Here is a 17,950-nt window from a genome sequence, read left to right on the forward strand (position 1 = left end):
CTGCTATATCCTATGAAGACACATGGAAGTGACCTTGGTTCAAGTTTATTTGCATTATAAGGCCTAAGGAAGGGGTAAGCTAGACAACCAAAAACTCGTAAGGAAGAGTAGTCTGGAGACTTTTGAAAAAGAAGTTCTAAAGGAGTTATAGACTCTGAGTTGGACTTTGGGAGCCTGTTGTTCAAAAAACAGGCTGTGGTAAAGGCATCAGCCCAGAAGGAACGAGGCATGTGTGCATGAAACAAAAGTGCTAAACCAGATTCAGTCACATGACGAATTCTACGTTCTGCTAGGCCATTTTGAGGTGACGTGTGAGGGCACGAAAATCTATGTTGAATGCCTGATTCATTGAGATAAGCAGTGAACTTCTCAAACTCTAAGGCATTATCTGACTGAAATATTTTGATTTTGTGGTCAGTTAGATTTTCAACCTGTTTGTGAAAAATAATGAAAGTTTTAAGAGCATCAGAGCTTTGCACAAGTGGGAAAACCCAGGTAAAATGAGAATAGACATCCATTATCAATAGGAAATAACGAAAACCAGATCTTGACAAGTGAGGAGAGACCCAAATGTCAGAAACAACCAAGCTTAAGGGCTTGTTATAAACAGTTGAATTAAGAGAAAAAGACAATTTCTTGCTCTTATTGATATGGCAAGAGTGATAAAAATCAAAGTTTTTATTAGCAATAGGAAGAGAAAATTGTTGGCATATTCTGGAGACTGTGCGCAACATGGGATGACCTAGTCTCTGGTGCCATAATGGTAAACTGGAAGCAACATGTGCCTGTGGTTTTATTGAAAAATTCAGCGAACTGACTCCATCTAGAACATGCAGACCATTCCTTTCAAGTCCTCTCAGCAGTGGAAGCCCCGTGTGCTTGTCCTTCACAACAAAAAAGGAAGTGTGAAATTCAAAGAAGACTGCATTGTCCTTACAGAATTTAGATACTGACAGTAAATTACACTTGATTTCAAGCACATGAAAAACATTATTCAAATAAAAATATCTTGAGTTTTTTTTAAAGAACTGTTACCAACGTGAGAAATAGTCAATGAATTACCATTACCCACTTGCACTTGTTCAGTGCCATCATACTCATGAGGAATAGTCAGATTCCTCATGTCTGTTGTCAGATGATTAGTAGCTCATGTGTCTGTAACCCATTGTGTGTCATGGTGGCCACCAGGTAAAGCAATGTAAGCAGCTGTTTGACGCTGCTGATTGGTATTAGGTTTCTCATAACGAAACCAACATCTGTCTGCAAGATGATTTCTTTTCTTGCAGATTTGGAACTTTGGTCCTGTGCCGGCATCATTCTGTGGCTGCTGCTGGTTATTGCGCTGTGCATTATTGTTGTTGTTGTTCCTCCTGTATGACAAATTTGGATTGTGCTGATACTGAGATGTTGAACCTGCATATCTCCTTTGGTCCTGCCTATTGCCAGATGTGGCTGAGGTAGACACTGCAACATTGGCTATTGGTGACTGCAGCAAGGCTAGCTGTGATTCTAGCCTCATATCATAAGTTAAAAGATGGGAGTAAAAGAGATCAATGTCCATACCCTATATTGTAGTGAGAGAAGTGACAATCGGATCATAGCTTTGGTTTAAGACATTGCAGATGGCTTGCTTCTTTTCATCACTAGATACTGTATAACCTGATTCTGCTAACTGAGCAAAGAGAGTTTTAGCTTCAGATAAATAAGATTTCAGAGTCTTATTACCTTTTGAGAGGTTGTGAAGCTGCTTCTTGAGATTCATTTGATGAACAAAGGTTTTGGGTGCATATTCTGATTCAAGCTTGTCCCATATTTCTTTAGCAGTGTCTAGTCTTGCTACCGTGCTCAAGACTTCAGGAGTCAAGGTTGAATTCATCCATCCGACTATCAGTGAGTCTTGAGATTCATATGCAACAAAACTAGGATTTATGGTTTCTCCATCTGGAAGTGTTTTTGCTGGTTTTGGTTTAGTTCCATCAATGAAACCTGTGAGATCATGACCCTTAAGAATAGGTTTAGATTGAGCCTTCCACAGCAGATGATTTGTTTCGGTGTGTTTCAAGGTAACTAGATGGTGAATTTGTACTTGTCTAAGGGAGGTTGTAGTGTCTGCCATTGTTGATGGTTCAGAACTGAATTGTTTATTTTTTTGTTTGATAAGAGGAAGGTGGCTTGGATCAAAATCTGATACCAAGTTAGAATACGGTTTTTGGTTAATATCTTCCACACCTGAACTGTGGAGACTCATTCATTATTTATACTTGAAGATGTTACAGAGATAGAGTTTAACAACCGATAAAATAGCTAACAAATAGTGGAACGAGTTATATGCATTCAACGAGCTTGGTAGCTAGTCTTGAGGAAGACTGAACTGAACTGAACTGATAGCTGACACTTAGGAAGACTGAGCCATTTGCTTAACAATGGGAGAAGGTATTTAGGGTTAAGAGAATTTACCAATGATGAGAAGGACTTTGTTAGGACCATGACCATAAGTTCTGTAAAAAATCTTAATCCAATTCTGGATTCCTTATACTCACATTACATAATGGCATCTTCTTGTTCTTCTCGGATTCAATTGAAAATCAAATCAAACCTTCAATTGATTTTTGTGAGAGACGAAGAAATTCTGATTTTTGAAACCCTAATTTTTCATCTATCTCCTGAAACCCTGATTTCTTAATCTCTCGAATACTCACTAGAACTTTGCAGATCCATATGCAAGAAGTAAATATCAAGAACATGCATTAGATTTGCATAAGAAAAAATAAGAGAGAGAGGCGGAGGCGGAGAAAGTAAAGAGATGAAGTAAAAATGGGGGGCAGTCGCGAGATGTATGGGTAAGAGTGTGGTGATCCTCACATGATATTGATCTACGACCGTTAGATTAAAATTTGGACAATCCCATTGGTTTAAATAAAGCATACGGATTGAAAAGAAAGCACAAAATTTTGTAAGCCAAACGGGACTGCAAACCGTTAGATTGGATTTTGATCCACATGATTTGATTTCGTTAAATTTGGTTCGTTGGATTAGTAACAATCGGTATATTCTCTGAAACCTTAAATCAACCCTTTTCTAGCGACTTCGAGAAAGAAAGTGGCTCCGAGCCTGAAACCTGGCCGAGAGTAGACTACTATAAGTCGGAAACTTGGTAAGAACGATGAATCCAACCATTCATAGGCAAGATTTCATTGGAATATTCTCTGAAACCTTAAACAAATCCTTTTCTAGCGACTTCGAGAAAGTGGCTTTGAGCTCGAATCTGGCCGGGAGTGGACTACTATAAATCGGAAACTTCGTAAGAACGATGAATCCAACCATTTATAAGTAATATTCTATCGAATATTTTCTGAAACCTTAAACAAACCCTTTTCTGGCGACTTCGAGAAAGAAAGTCGCTCCGAGCTTGAAACATGGACGGGAGTGGACTATTATAAGTCAGAAACTTCGTAAGAACGATGAATCTAACCATTTATAGGAAAGATTCCATCGGAATATTCTGTGAAACCTTAAACAAACCCTTTTCTAGAGGTTTCGAGAAAGAAAGTGGCTCTGGGAGGGTTCTGACTTCAGACTTAACATGATACATCATCAAAATCGATATATATGAAGCTCGGCGTCGATGCGAACTTCAAATGTGGTATAATGACATACAAACTATGAACCACGAAGCTTTGGGAGGGTTCTGACTTGGAACTTATCAGGATACATCATCGAAATCGATAAATATGAAGCTCAATGTCGATTCGAACTTTAAATTCGGTATAACGGTATACAAACTATGAACCACGAAGCTACGGGAGGGTTCTGAATTCAAACTTAGCATCATACGCCATCTAAATCGATAAGTGCCGATTCGAACTTTAAATCTGGTATAACGACATACAAACTATGAAACACGAAGCTCCTGGAGGGTTCTGACTTAAGACTTAACATGATACATCATCGAAATCGATAAATATGAAGCTACGTCTATAGATAAACTGAGTTTTACTCCTTTCCCGAAAGTCAATGAAATGTTCATTCTGCCACTATTTTTTTTTTAATGACCATTTTTCCCCTGGATAAAGTGAACCATACGTGATACGAACACGCACCAGTGAAGATGATCATATTTCCCTTACCAGATTTAAGTGCAACGAGTATTCCGGAAATTGTGAAAATAATCGAACTACCCTTATCAGAATAAGTGCAGAAGATATTCAAAGACTGCCAAAATGACTACTTACCTCTTTCTCGAAAGTCGTGAAATGTTCATTCCGTTATTAATTTGAATTCTGTAAAATGACCATTTTCCCCCTAGACAGATGATTCAAACACGCATCTATTAAAATGATCAGATTACCCCTACCGAAAATAAGTGCAACAAATACTTTAATCTATAACCGTTTTATTTCAGAACTCAAATCGCGATTCATGCCCAAGTTCTTGTCCAAATTCATGACTAATATGATATGATAGATTGGTAATGAGCACAATAGTTTTTAACACACAAGAAATATTTTTGTGTGGCCATGCAATGAACTAAAAAATAAAAAGTTAAGTTGTGTAGTAATATATTACTACTTTTTCATATTAATGAAATGTGTAAATTTCTTAACATATACGTGTCTAGTAAACCATGCATTATAGATACAGAAACAAACCAAAGTGGATGAACAGGTTCTTTTCGGCCATGGGTGATTAAATGTGTCTAATACCACCCTAAACAATAGACACATCAACGACTTGTCCATGTAGTCATATACTAATCTACGGTTACAAGCCATGGTTTAGATTTAAACCCATGACCAAATGGTGCTCTTTGGTTACAATTTATGAATTTGGACTTAAAATCCATGACCAAATGATGATCTTTCCTAAAGGGTAACCTAAAACGTGGCTACAACAACACTGCAGTTTGTAACTATTACATGTAGCCACGCAAATAACCCAAAACGTGGCTAGGCTATAAAACCAAAAACGTGGCCTATGTAACTATTTGTACTAGTGAGAACTTTTTGACCTGGAGAAAATGACTTTCTTAAGATATTTCTATCATGCACAAGTTTCATTTTGTTCTTATACTCCTTAGCACTATCGTATGCATCTCTACCAATCTCTTCCAACTCATTGAGCTGGAGTTTCCTATAGGCACCTGCCTTGTTGAGTGAAAAATTTAGTTGCTTAACAACCCAATAAGCTCTATGTTCTAACTCAACAGGTAAGTGACATGCCTTGCCATAAACAAGCCGATAAGGCGACATTCCAATGGGGGTCTTAAACGCAGTACAGTAATCCCATAACGCATCAGTAAGCCTAGACGACCAGTCTTTCCGATTAGGATTAACTGTTTTCTCTAAAATACGTTTTATCTCCCTATTGGAAACTTCTACCTAACCACTAGTCTGTGGATGATACGGGGTAGCTACCTTATGTGTAATACCATATTTTTTTCATCAAAATCCTAAAAGGTCCATTACAAAAGTGAGACCCTCCATCACTAATTATAGCTCGCGGTGTACCAAAACGTGTAAGTATATTATTTTTCAAGAACTCAATCACAACCCTATGGTCATTGGTTTTACACGCAACCGCCTCAATCCACTTAGAGACATAGTCTACAGCGACAAGGATGTATAAGTTACCAAAAGAATTAAGAAACGGATCCATAAAGTCAATACCCCACACATCAAAGACCTCAACAACTAAAATAGGGTTCAAGGGCATCATGTTCCTACGGGATATGGTTCCTAATTTCTGGCAACGTTCACAAGTAACACAATAACTATGGGAGTATTTAAACAACGAAGGCCAATAGAATCCACACTGCAATATCTTAGCAGCGGTCTTCTTAGCACTAAAGTGATCCCCACAAGCATGATCATGACAAAAGGAAATAATACTGGACTGGTCACTCTCAGGTATACATCTCCTAATAATCTGGTATGTACAATACTTAAATAAATAAGGATCATCCCAAAAGAAGTGCTTAACCTCAGCTAAAAACCTAGAACGATCTTGTTTACCCCAATGTTGGGGCATTCGACCAGTAACAAGATAGTTCATTATATTCGCATACCAAGGTAATTGGGTAGCAAAGAACAGTTCTTCATCAGGAAAGCTATCCCTTATAGAAAGGGAATCATCAGAGGAACTAACAACTAGCTTATACAAGAGGTTTGCTACAACATTTTCGGCACCCTTTTTGTCTCTAATGTCTGGAGAAAACTCTTGCAACAAAAGGATCCATCTAATTAATCTAGGTTTTGTATCCTTCTTAGACAAAAGATATTTCAAAGCAGCATGATCAGTATATATGATGATCTTAGAACCTAAGAGATAGGGTCTAAACTTGTCTAAGGCAAACACAATGGCTAACAGTTCCTTCTCGATAGTGGTATAGTTCAACTGCGCATCATTCAGAGTTTTGATAGCATAGTAAATCACATGGAGTAATTTGTTTTCTCGCTGACCTAGCACAACACCAATAGCATAATCTGAAGCATCACACATGATCTCAAAGGGTAGGTTCCAGTTGGGTTCCTGGACTATGGGGGCGGTAGTGAGTAAACTCTTAAGCTTCTCAAAAGCCTCTAAACAAGCATCATCAAAGACAAACTTAACATCTTTTGCAAGCAAATTGCAAAGAGGTCTAGAAATTAGGCTAAAATCCTTAATGAATCGACGATAAAAACCTGCATGCCCTAAGAATGACCTAATATCTCTTACAGTTTTTGGGACCTGTAAAGTCTTAATAAGGTTAACTGTGGCTTTATCTACCTCCATACCCTTAGAAGATACGATATGCCCTAAAACAATTCCTGAACGAACCATGAAGTGACATTTCTCCCAATTAAGCACTAAATTCTTTTCCTTACACCTAGTCAACACTAGTGACAAATGATGCAAGCACTCATAGAAAGACGAACCAAACACTGAAAAATCATCCATAAATACCTCTAAGAACTGTTTTACCATGTCAGAAAATATGCTCATCATGCAATGCTGAAAAGTTGCAGGGGTATTACAAAACCCGAAAGGCATGCGTTTATACGCAAAGGTACCAAAGGGACATGTAAAAGTGGTTTTCTCCTGGTCTTCTGGGGAAATAACGATCTAATTATATCCAGAGTAGCCATCTAAAAAGCAGTAGTGACTATGTCCAGCTAATCTCTTTAGCATCTGGTCGATGAAGGGAAGGGGAAAGTGGTCCTTCCTAGTGACCTTGTTCAATTTATTATAGTCAATACAAAAACGCCAACCCGTGGTCACTCGGGTCGGGATTAACTCATTGTTATCATTCTGGACTACAATAATACCGGATTTCTTGGGAACAACCTGAACGGGGTTGACCCACTTACTGTCTGAAATAGGATAGATAATGCCTGCATCTAACAACTTAAGGACCTCGTTTCAAACTACCTCTTTCATATTAGGGTTTAGTCGATGTTGCATCTCTCTAGAAGGTTTGGTATCACTCTCTAAATAGATCTGATGCATACAAGCAGTGGGACTTATACCCTTAATGTCATCTATGGTCCACCCTGAAGCTTTGTTGTTGTTTTGAAGGACGGTTACTAGCCTACTTTCCTGATCACTATCCAAGACGGAAGAAATAATCACAGGTAAAGTCTTCAGATGGGCCTATAAACACATATTTCAGGGTATCTGGCAATGGTTTTAGGTCCAACTTAGGAGACTCTTCTAACGAAGGAACTAGGGTAGACTTAGAAACTTGTAGTGGTTCAAACTTAGGTTTCCATACATTACTAGTGTCCAACAAAGGGGTTGAATCTAACAAAGCATTCACCTCATTAATCACATTATCATCATCAAAATTAATCCCAAAGTGAGCTAGGCATTTCTATAATGGATCTTCTAACAAAGTGTTTGGTAATGATTCCTCGACTAATGTTCCTATCATGTTCACCTCTTCTATGTTCGAGTCATCTAGTTCAGAGGGTAGCTTACTAATATTATAAATGTTCAGCTCAATAGTCATATTACCAAAAGACAATTTCATACTACCATTTCGACAGTTAATGATCGCATTGGATGTAGCTAAAAACGGGTGACCTAAAATTACTGGTATCTGGTTCTCTGGGTCAGAGACAGGTTGGGTATCTAGGATAAAAAAATACACTGGATAAATAAACTTGTCAACCTCTATGAGAACATCCTCGATCACACCACGAGAAATTTTAACGGACCTATCAGCTAACTGGTGTCATCTGGGTAGGTTTCATCTCACCAAGTCCTAGCTTAAGGTACACATGATATGGTAGTAAGTTCACACTAGCTCCTAAGTCAAGCAACGCTTTCTCAACACGGTATTTACCTATTGTGCAAGAAATGGTAGGGGACCCTGGGTCTTTATACTTAGAAGTAGTAGTATTTTGAATAATAGAACTCATGTGACTAGCTAGAGAGGCTTTCTTCTGGACATTAAGCTTTCGCTTTCGCGTACACATATCCTTGAGAAACTTGGCATAAGAGGGAATCTGCTTAATTTCATCTAGTAGTGGAAGGTTGATAGTTACCTGCTTAAAAACCTCCAATATATCATTAAAATTGGACTCCCTCTTAGTTGGAACTAGCAGCTGTAGGAATGGGGCTCTAGGGACAAATTCGGGCTCAATATGACTCTCATTGGTATCTTTAGAGACTCTATCAGTCTCCTCAGTTTCTGGTTCAGAAGGATGAACTACAACATGTTCACTATCAGGTATGGAAACCTTGTTGTCTATCACTCTTCCACTCCTAAGGGTTTTAATAGCATTCACATGATCAGATGGTCTTTCACCTAATTCATTAATTTCTCTAGGGTTGGGTTGAGTCTGACTAGGAAACTTACCTCTTTCTCTTAAAGACTGATTTATCTGACTAACCTGGTTTTTCAACTCGGAAATAGCCTGAGAGTTAGCCTGACCTATTCTCTTATTTTCTTCTAAACCTTGAGCAACAGATTGCTGAAACTGCACAGTGTTACGAGTTAACAAAGCAAGAGACTCTTCTAAACTCATAATCTTCTTATCCGAGAGGTTCTGAAATTGTTCCGGAGCTGAATGATTCTTAGTATAGCCAAAACCTGGGGGAACCTGAGCATTACTAGAATGACCTTGATTCTGGCCCTTGGACGAAGAAAGGTTTGAATGGTTTCTCCAGCCAGGGTTATAGGTTTCTGAATATGGGTCAAACTTCTGTCGGTTATCAAACCTAGTGTTGTTATAAAGAGCATTGGCTTGCTCTTCAACAGCAAGGCCTTCCTAAAAAGGCTCATTTCTTCCACTACTACCACTAGAATGACCTAATTCTAAGGCTTCTAACCTTTTGGCTATAGTTGCTATTTTGGCATCTGACTCATAAGTTCCTTCTACCCTATTAACATTTCCTCTACTTAGAAATATTTTTTTCTGGGGTTCCCTACTATTTTCCCACTGTTGGGTCTTATCGGAGATTTCATTCAAAAATGTCATCGCTTCATCAACAGTTTTATTCTCAAATCCACCTGTGCATAAGGACTCAACCATGGTTGTTGTTGAATAATCTAAACCCTCGGAGAGGATCTGAACTAACCTAACCTTCTCCAAACCATGATGAGGACATTGAGATATCAAGTCATTGAACATTTCTAAGTACCTATATAAAGATTTTCCCTCTTGTTGGGCAAAAGTACAGATTTGTGTCCTAATAGACGATGTTTTATGCCTTGGGAAAAACTTATGTATAAAGGCAAAAGTAAGTTGGTCATAGGTTTCAATTGACTCAGAGGCCAAACTATACAACCAAGATTTGGCTTTATTTTTTAAGGAAAAGGGAAATAACCTAAGTTTCAACGCATCATCACTTAGTTTTTTAATTTTCAGAGTGCTACAAACTTCCTCAAATTCCCTAACATGAAAATAGGGGTTCTCATTCTCTTTTCCTAAAAACATTGGGAGCATCTGTAAAGTCCCAGGTTTCAGTTCATAATTTGCCTCGGTTTCAGCTAACTTGATACAAGACGGACGAGAGGTCCTAGTTGGGTTTAACAAAGCTTTCAAAGTTGCCATTTCTGGCACTACCAAAGGACTAGGAGTACTTTCTTCACCAATTGTCAAATTTTCAAAGCTGAAATCTCCAAAGACAGGGCTCTCAAAAGAAGAGTCTTCGAGTTCCCCGCCTTCACTAGAAGAACTAGGCTAGTCACTAATCAAACGACCTAGAGTGTTTCTTTTGCAAGCCCGTTTTCTAACCTCGGGCATACACTAGAAAAAAAAATTAAAATGAAAAGTCCTAAAAAGGAAGGGAAGTTCCATGCAAACACAAACAAGTCTGACTCTACCACAACAAACCTATTGATTTTCTAGCAAACAAAAAGCATGATGGCTCCACTTAGATTGTTTCTAGACCAGCTTCTAATCCTTCGAAAGGGAATTCGTTACAATTTAAGCTAACCCCTCTGGAATCAATCCGAGTTAAAGTAAGTTGAATAGAGGCGAGGGAAGCTCGGTGGAGCTTTGATACCCAAGGCCTCACCGGTATTACAAGGCGGCGCAGTCACGCATTCAACTTACAGAAACCGTCAAGAAATTCGAAGTATGCTTAAAAGAGTAACCAATATTTTTCGAATGACTTTCCTGTTAAGCTCGTTACCCTATCGGTCTCGTTCTAGTCAAAATTTTAGGCTTAGGTTTGCGTTTGGTGTCGTTTTCCTAAGGCGGGCAAGAAGAGAACGGTGATAAAATCCGACCCCTTATCTTGTATGGCCAGTTCTTTCCCTTTACTAGGAAATTAAAGAAGCCGTTTTCAAGTCCTCAACATATATGCATACGAAGGAAGACAATAACTCACTGACAGGAGATTCGCGAGTGTTTCGACAAATTTACCTCCCGTACCAGACGGGGGATGAACCTTTGTATTCGACTCGGGCCACGACTCCTATGTCATGTACGAACCCGAGGGGCCGAGACGATATCGTAATCGTCGTCCTTCTCTGCAAACAGTTTATATTTAAACTACCCTTCCGTAGGGTTTAAAAATAATGTCCCAAAATTTAAAGTCCAAATAGGGAAACGCAAAAAAAAAATTACAAAAATAGAGAATATCCTAATACAATTTCTAAAAACTAGAAAAAAATCAAAAAGATAAAAACAAAATCTAATCAAAAAATTTCTTTTTTTTATCGCTCTTTTCGCTTTTTCTTTAACTCCAAATCTTTATGTATTCACCAAAGCTTTGCCAAATTTTTCTTTCGCTCCGAATTCCAAAATCTGTAGTAAAAAGACAAAAACCCAAAAGTGCAAAGAAGAACAAATAAAACCTAAAAAAAAAATCTAAAAACTCTAGCCTAAAGACAAGTCCGGTCGGCGGCGCCAAAAATTTGATGTGTTTTCAAAGTTTTTGTAGTAAAAAGGTTCGTTGAGACTCGTGAAGGAAGATTTTTTTAGACTTAATTTTTATAAATAAAAAAAAAATAACAAACTCGAATAAAAAGTGTTGTGAGAATTATGGAGAGACTGGGGCTAGGATTCCGCTATTTACCAATTCCAAAGTGCTACTAATTATAATCATGCAATTTCAAACGTCCAAATTGATTCTCAACTATTACAAAAGTAGATTTTTAGAAACAACAAATGTTAATCCAAAGCATGAGATATCAAAACCATAGGCTAAGCATGTTCCATCAAAATAAAATACAATTGTTTAACAAAAACCATAAAATTTATTTTCAATCTAGGCAAATAATCATAAATAAAAATTGCACAAATTAAATAATTAAGAATTACCAATTTTTCATTGGAAAGATGGCATCCTCCGTCGCCCCAAGGATTGGGTTTAGCTCATCATTGTGGAAATGCGCTCAAAAGTTGATTTCATTGCTCAAAGTGTTTACAAATGATGAATTGGAGAAAAACTATTAAAAATCGGGTGTTTGCAACATTTTTAATTGTTGCAAAACACTGTTACATAAAACGATAAAAGCCAACTATTGTTGTTAAGCTTCTACGACCCCCGCCTCTGTGTCGTTATCACTGTTGATAAACGACTATTTTCGTGAGTCTGTTCTTCGTGTTCTTCAGTTCTGCAGCAGCAGAAATGGTGTTCTTTGCAACTCGATTTTTCGGCTCTGTGATGCTCTGTAACTCTCCCAAACTCTCTATCCTCCTCTACGCTACCACAGAGTTATATTTATAATCAACATGGCCAAGAATAACTCCTCATTACTCCACAAAATCTCCCATTACTCGACAGTGATGAAAAATATTCTCGGAATATTTTCTTCCTTGATTTTTTTTCTCACGCGTCTGCAGCTTCCTAACTCCATTCAACACGCTGAATATTGAAAATAAAATGATCCATACACACTCCAGGCTCGTGCCAACCATAGAATAACTCGGGAAAGAGAATATCAACCCTCGTGAAAGTAAGAATACCAAAGTTTTCCCTCACTCGTGTTTTGCTTCCACACGATTCTTCGGGCAAATCTAATCGATTCCAAGGACCTTACCAGCCCTGTTTAGTCCCTAACAACAAACCCATTTGATTTCAGCCATTGAATCTCCCTAAAACGCCTTCAAATCACGAACCCTAATTTTGGTGTTTTGATAATAGCTTTTCCCTCCAAATTCCAAATTCAAATGGAGAAGATGACCTCCCCCTAATCATGTACGGGTGTCCCTTTAGCACTTGCCTTATGGGGTGTGAATAGTAAGGAAGGTGCCCCTTAGTAATTGAGTGCCCCTTATCCAACAGTGCGAGTCAGAATAACATGTGTCCTCCGGGTGCTTTTGACAGCTTTTCGAGCCGATTTTTCCAATAATGTTTATTTCCCAAAAATGCCTACAAACACATAAAATATCATAATAAGTACAAAAATCGAGTACCAACAATACATGAAATTAAGGACAACGTAGACACAAACATATGTCTATCAGGTACCGTCCAAGTTTATCTCTCTTTAATTGAGACTCGCAGTTTGCTTGAGTAAATCGAGAGATTTAGATATTAACTCCTTGAGATACTTTTATCTAGATTGAGTCTGACTGTCTAGTTGATTCTCTAGCAAAGTATTTCGGAGTTAGTCCATACAGATTGCTAATCGAATTATTGGGTGGTGTTTTTAGACCCCCGCTTTTTCAACATCCTTTCCGTCCTAAGACATGATGCTTAGAGAAAAATTATAAACAATTGGTTTTTGTGAGTGGAATTCTCAATCTCATCAAGAAGTCTTAAGATATAAAGGATATCAGGAGGAAAAAGTAATGTAGGGTTCGCAACCTTTAATCAGGTTCGTGTACGTCCAACTCTAAACCCTATAAAGAGTAGAATAGTCGATAATAACCCTCTACTTTATTTGATAGACAGAAAAGACAAAACAAAGAACTTTTCCTAAAGCCTGTGAGGAACTAAATCTCATCTCTTTTGATCAGGCACATGACACAAGATTTACCAAACAACACAATCAATTTGTGTTGTGGTGAACAATTTGTCCACCATTTTCCTCAAGAGAGGAATCCTCAGACTTTTGTCTATAAAAGCGACTTGACCATACTTTCTTCTCTAGTGGTCTTATTTTGTCTTAGGAAACCAACTTCTTAGACGAATATAAAATCCTACATACCTCAGCAGTCTTCTGAGCTAGTTTTAGCTTCCTTGCCAATCGATTTTCTCTTTGTTGAAGTTTATTGGCGTGCCTCACTTGATGTTTGTACTTGTAACATCTTTATAGTTCATGACCCTTCTGAGAACAAAATGAGCACGTCAAAATTGAATAATATTCAGGCATCTGTTGTGTAACCGCAACTAGACACATAGTGGATCCTGAAACATAACAATCAGAGTTTCCAAAGGATGGGTCAATTGATTCTTCCAGCTTGATTGGATTCTCTTCTTTACCGAAACCATCAAGATCGATATATGTATTGCTACAGTTATCAAAATAAATATTTTCACATAGAAGACCAACACTTGATTTCTTGTCTTCATCAGAATCATAGATCTCAGACATCTCATCAAGTGTTACAACAAGACCTTTGTTCCCAATGTATTTTCTACGATTTGGGCACTCATTTGAAAAATGACAAAAACCTTTACACTTAAAGCACTGAGGCATATCCTCATCATCAGCCTCGTCAGCAACCCTGATTTTAGGAGGAATGCGATTGTGAGGTTAATTTGATGACCTAGGTTTGTGTCTTGAAAACCGTTTACTTCTCTTCAACAGAAGGTCCCTAAACTGTCTTGTGATCAAGGAGACTGATTTTTCAAGATCTTCATCTGAAAAATCATCCTCAGACTGATCATCCTCGGAGACATACACTTTTTTACTTTTATCAAGTAATTTAGTGTCCTTTAGAGCTTTGAATGCAACATCCTTAGAGTTGGATGAATGCTCTTGATCAAAGGTATTTAGATTTCCAACCAATGTATTTCTTATCAAGGTTATTTACCTCAACTATGGCATGCTTCTTAAACTCGTATCTAGATGGCAGCGATCTGAGAATTTTCATCACAACGTCCTTTTCAGGAATAGTCTTACCCAATGCAAAAGATGCATTAACAACTTCATACACTTTTTGATTAAACTCATCAAATGTATCTTCATATGCCATACGAAGGTTCTCCAATCGGAATTAAGATTTTGAATTCTAGCTTCCTTTTCACTGGAGTTACCTTCAAATACGGTTTCTAAGACATCCCAACCGTCTTTAGACCTAGTGCAATTTGATACATGGTGTTGAAGATTTGGGGGAATGGCATGTATGATTGTATTCAAACAGTCGGAATTTTGCTTTGCAGCAAGTATCTCAGCAGGTTTGTATTCACCAATATTCTTGGGAACGTTTACATCTCCATCTGCCACAACGGGAGCATCATAGCCATTAACAACATATACCCATGTTTGAAGAAAAGCTCGCATAGCAATTTTCCACCATAAGTAGTTAGAGCCATCGAAGACTGGTGGTATGTTAATAGAGATAGCACCTCTCTCCATAGAGTCAGATCACTACAAACACATACTTTTGAGGTCTTGAACATGTTTGCCTGCTCTGATAGCAATTGAAAAAGAGGGGGTTTAACAACACCACCCAATATTTCGCTTAGAAATCTGTATGGACAAACTCGAATACACTTTTAAGAGAATCAACAAGACTCAATCAATTAAAAGTACATGAACGAGTTTATATCTCTCTCTTGATTTGATTTACTCAAGCAAGACTGCGAGTTCTAATCAAATACAAGGAATACCTTGTATGGTACCAAAGACCAATATCCAAGGTGAAAAAGCGGGGGTCTAACAACACCACTCAATATTTCGCTTAGCAATCTGTATGGACAAACTCCAATATACTTTTTATGAAAATCAACTAGACAGTCAAAATCAATCAATAAAAAGATATATCAAAGAGTTTATATCTCAATCTCTCGATTAAATCTTACTCAAGCAAACTGCGAGTCTCGATTAAAGAGAGATAGACTTGGATGGTACCAAAGACCAATATCCAAGGATAAATCAATATCAATCAACAACTGTTAGGTCAGACTATCCAATTGATTGATCTAACGCACAACCTGTATTATTTCTATTATATAAACAAATATAATGCGGAAAAGAAATAACACAGACACCATAAGTTTTGTTAACGAGGAAACCGCAAATGCAGAAAAACTCCGGGACCTAGTCCAGATTCAATACACACTGTATTAAGCCGCTACGAACACTAGCCTACTCCAAGATAACTTCGGACTGGACTGTAGTTGAACCCCAATCAGTCTCCCACCGATCCAAGGTACAGATGCACCCCTACGCCTATGATCCCAACAGGATATTACGCACTTGATTCCCTTAGCTGATCTCACCCACAACTAAGAGTTGCTACGACCCAAAATCGCAGGCTTTAATAATAAACAAATATCTCTCCCACAGAAAAGTCTATCAAAGGATAAATCTTGATAGACGCATTTATGTGTCTAATTTTTCCTCAATGTTCCGTATTGTTAGTACTCGTTTTCGTACTTATTATGGTGTTTTGTGTGCCTGTAGGTGTTTTTAGAGAAACACACTTGCGTGGAAAAAGTTAATCAAAAAGTGCTATTTGGCCCCCCGGAGAAAAGTACTAAAGGAACCCTCCTTTTGGATAAGGGGCACCCCAGGTCACCCCCAAGGCATCTACTATTCGCACCCCCTGCTCTGGATAGGGGCAACCCTTCTTCATCGTTTAAATTTCAAAAATGGCGGGAAAATGAAGAACATCTACTGTGTGATTTTCGATCAAAGTTTGAAGGAGTTTTGGGTAGACTAAAGGGCTGAAACTTCATGGGTAGTTGTGATATGTCCTAACAAAGATATTATGGGTGTTTCTTTCGATCGAATTTGGCTGGATAACTTGGTTTTAATCCAAACAGGGAGTTGGAGGAAAAACATGAGCTTGTACGGGTTGTGAGGAATTTAAACGTGTACTGCACGTGTTTGGAAGAGTTAATCGATATTATGGAGCGTGAAGAAGGTATAGAGGGAAAGAAATACAGCTGCATGCGCGTGGAAGATCAAGAAATGGAAACTTTGGTCGTGGAGAATAATATTGATAAATGAAGATTATTTGGGAGATATGGCGTGATTAAATGAGTATTAGGAGTATAAATAGATTTTTCAAGGTATAAGAGAGGGTGGTCGAGAGTTGGGAGTCGAGAGGAGGTCCAGAGAAGCAGAAATCAAGACGAACAACAAGCTCCCTGTTGCTGAAGAGCACGAAGAAGGGACCTGCCAGAGCAGTCGTTCTTCAACAGTAACAGCGACAGCGGACCGTGGTTCGTAGTTTTCCAACGATTACAGCACTTAAGACATATAGTTCTTTGTAATGGGTTATGCAACGATTATAAACGTTGCAAACACATGATTTTCACCATTTTCTCTCCATTTCATCATTGTGAACCATTTTTGAGCCATAATAAAATACTTTGAGCGTGTTTTCATCATGATGATCTAAACCCAACACTGGGATGAAGGAGGAGGCTGAATTTCGTGCATGGGTAAATTTATTTTGTTCTTTTTTATGACTTTTGCATTAATTTAAAATTGAAATATGATTTGAATTAATTAGTTGTTATTTAATTTGATGATGTATGCTTAGCTTAGTTGTTTTGATACATCATGCTTAGGACTTACAATCAATGTTTTAAGAATCTATCTTGGCAAAATCAGAGGCTATGTTAATTTTATTGAGTTTTAGTTGTCAAAGAATATATGAATGAACCTTGTGTGATGAATTCATCCAAATCCTTAGTCCCAGTACCTCTCACCCATTGTTAATATTTTTGTATATATAATTTTATTAAATCTAAAAATTCAATTTCCTTCACAAGTCTCAAACGAATCCTATTTACTACAACCCCATCAAAAATCTTTAATCAGTCTCCCACAAAAAAACCCTAAAATTTTGTTCCGTTTTTTGATATGAAATCAAGGTGAACATAAACAAATTTATAATCCGGTCTTATATTCCCGAAGAATAGTCTAGATTAATCAATCATCTCACAACAATCTTAATCGTATGGTAGGGAAACAAGATGTTGTGGAATTACAAACGATGAGACGAAAATATTTGTGATTACTTTTATATCTTTCCTATCGGAGAACTCCCACGATATCAAACCAATTAATATGATTGTACTCGTACGATAGAAGATGCAAGACTAGATCACACAACTACGATAAACGTAGTATCGGTCTGGCTTCACAATCCCAATGAAGTCTTTAAGTCGTTTAACCCGGTTTGAGGAAAAAAAAACAGAAGGTTGAAGGAGAATAGACTCTAGATTACAAACTAGTATCACACGGACGTGTGGGGATTAGTTTGTAGAGTTTCTAGATGTCCCCTTATACAGTTTTTCAAATCAGGGTTTCACCTTGCTCACAAAGAAAACGCTATCCACCATTAGATGAAAACCTGATTTAGATTCAAGCTAATATATCTCAACCGTT

Source organism: Papaver somniferum, chromosome 7 (assembly GCF_003573695.1).
Source record: "Papaver somniferum cultivar HN1 chromosome 7, ASM357369v1, whole genome shotgun sequence".
NCBI classification, from domain to species: domain Eukaryota; kingdom Viridiplantae; phylum Streptophyta; class Magnoliopsida; order Ranunculales; family Papaveraceae; genus Papaver; species Papaver somniferum.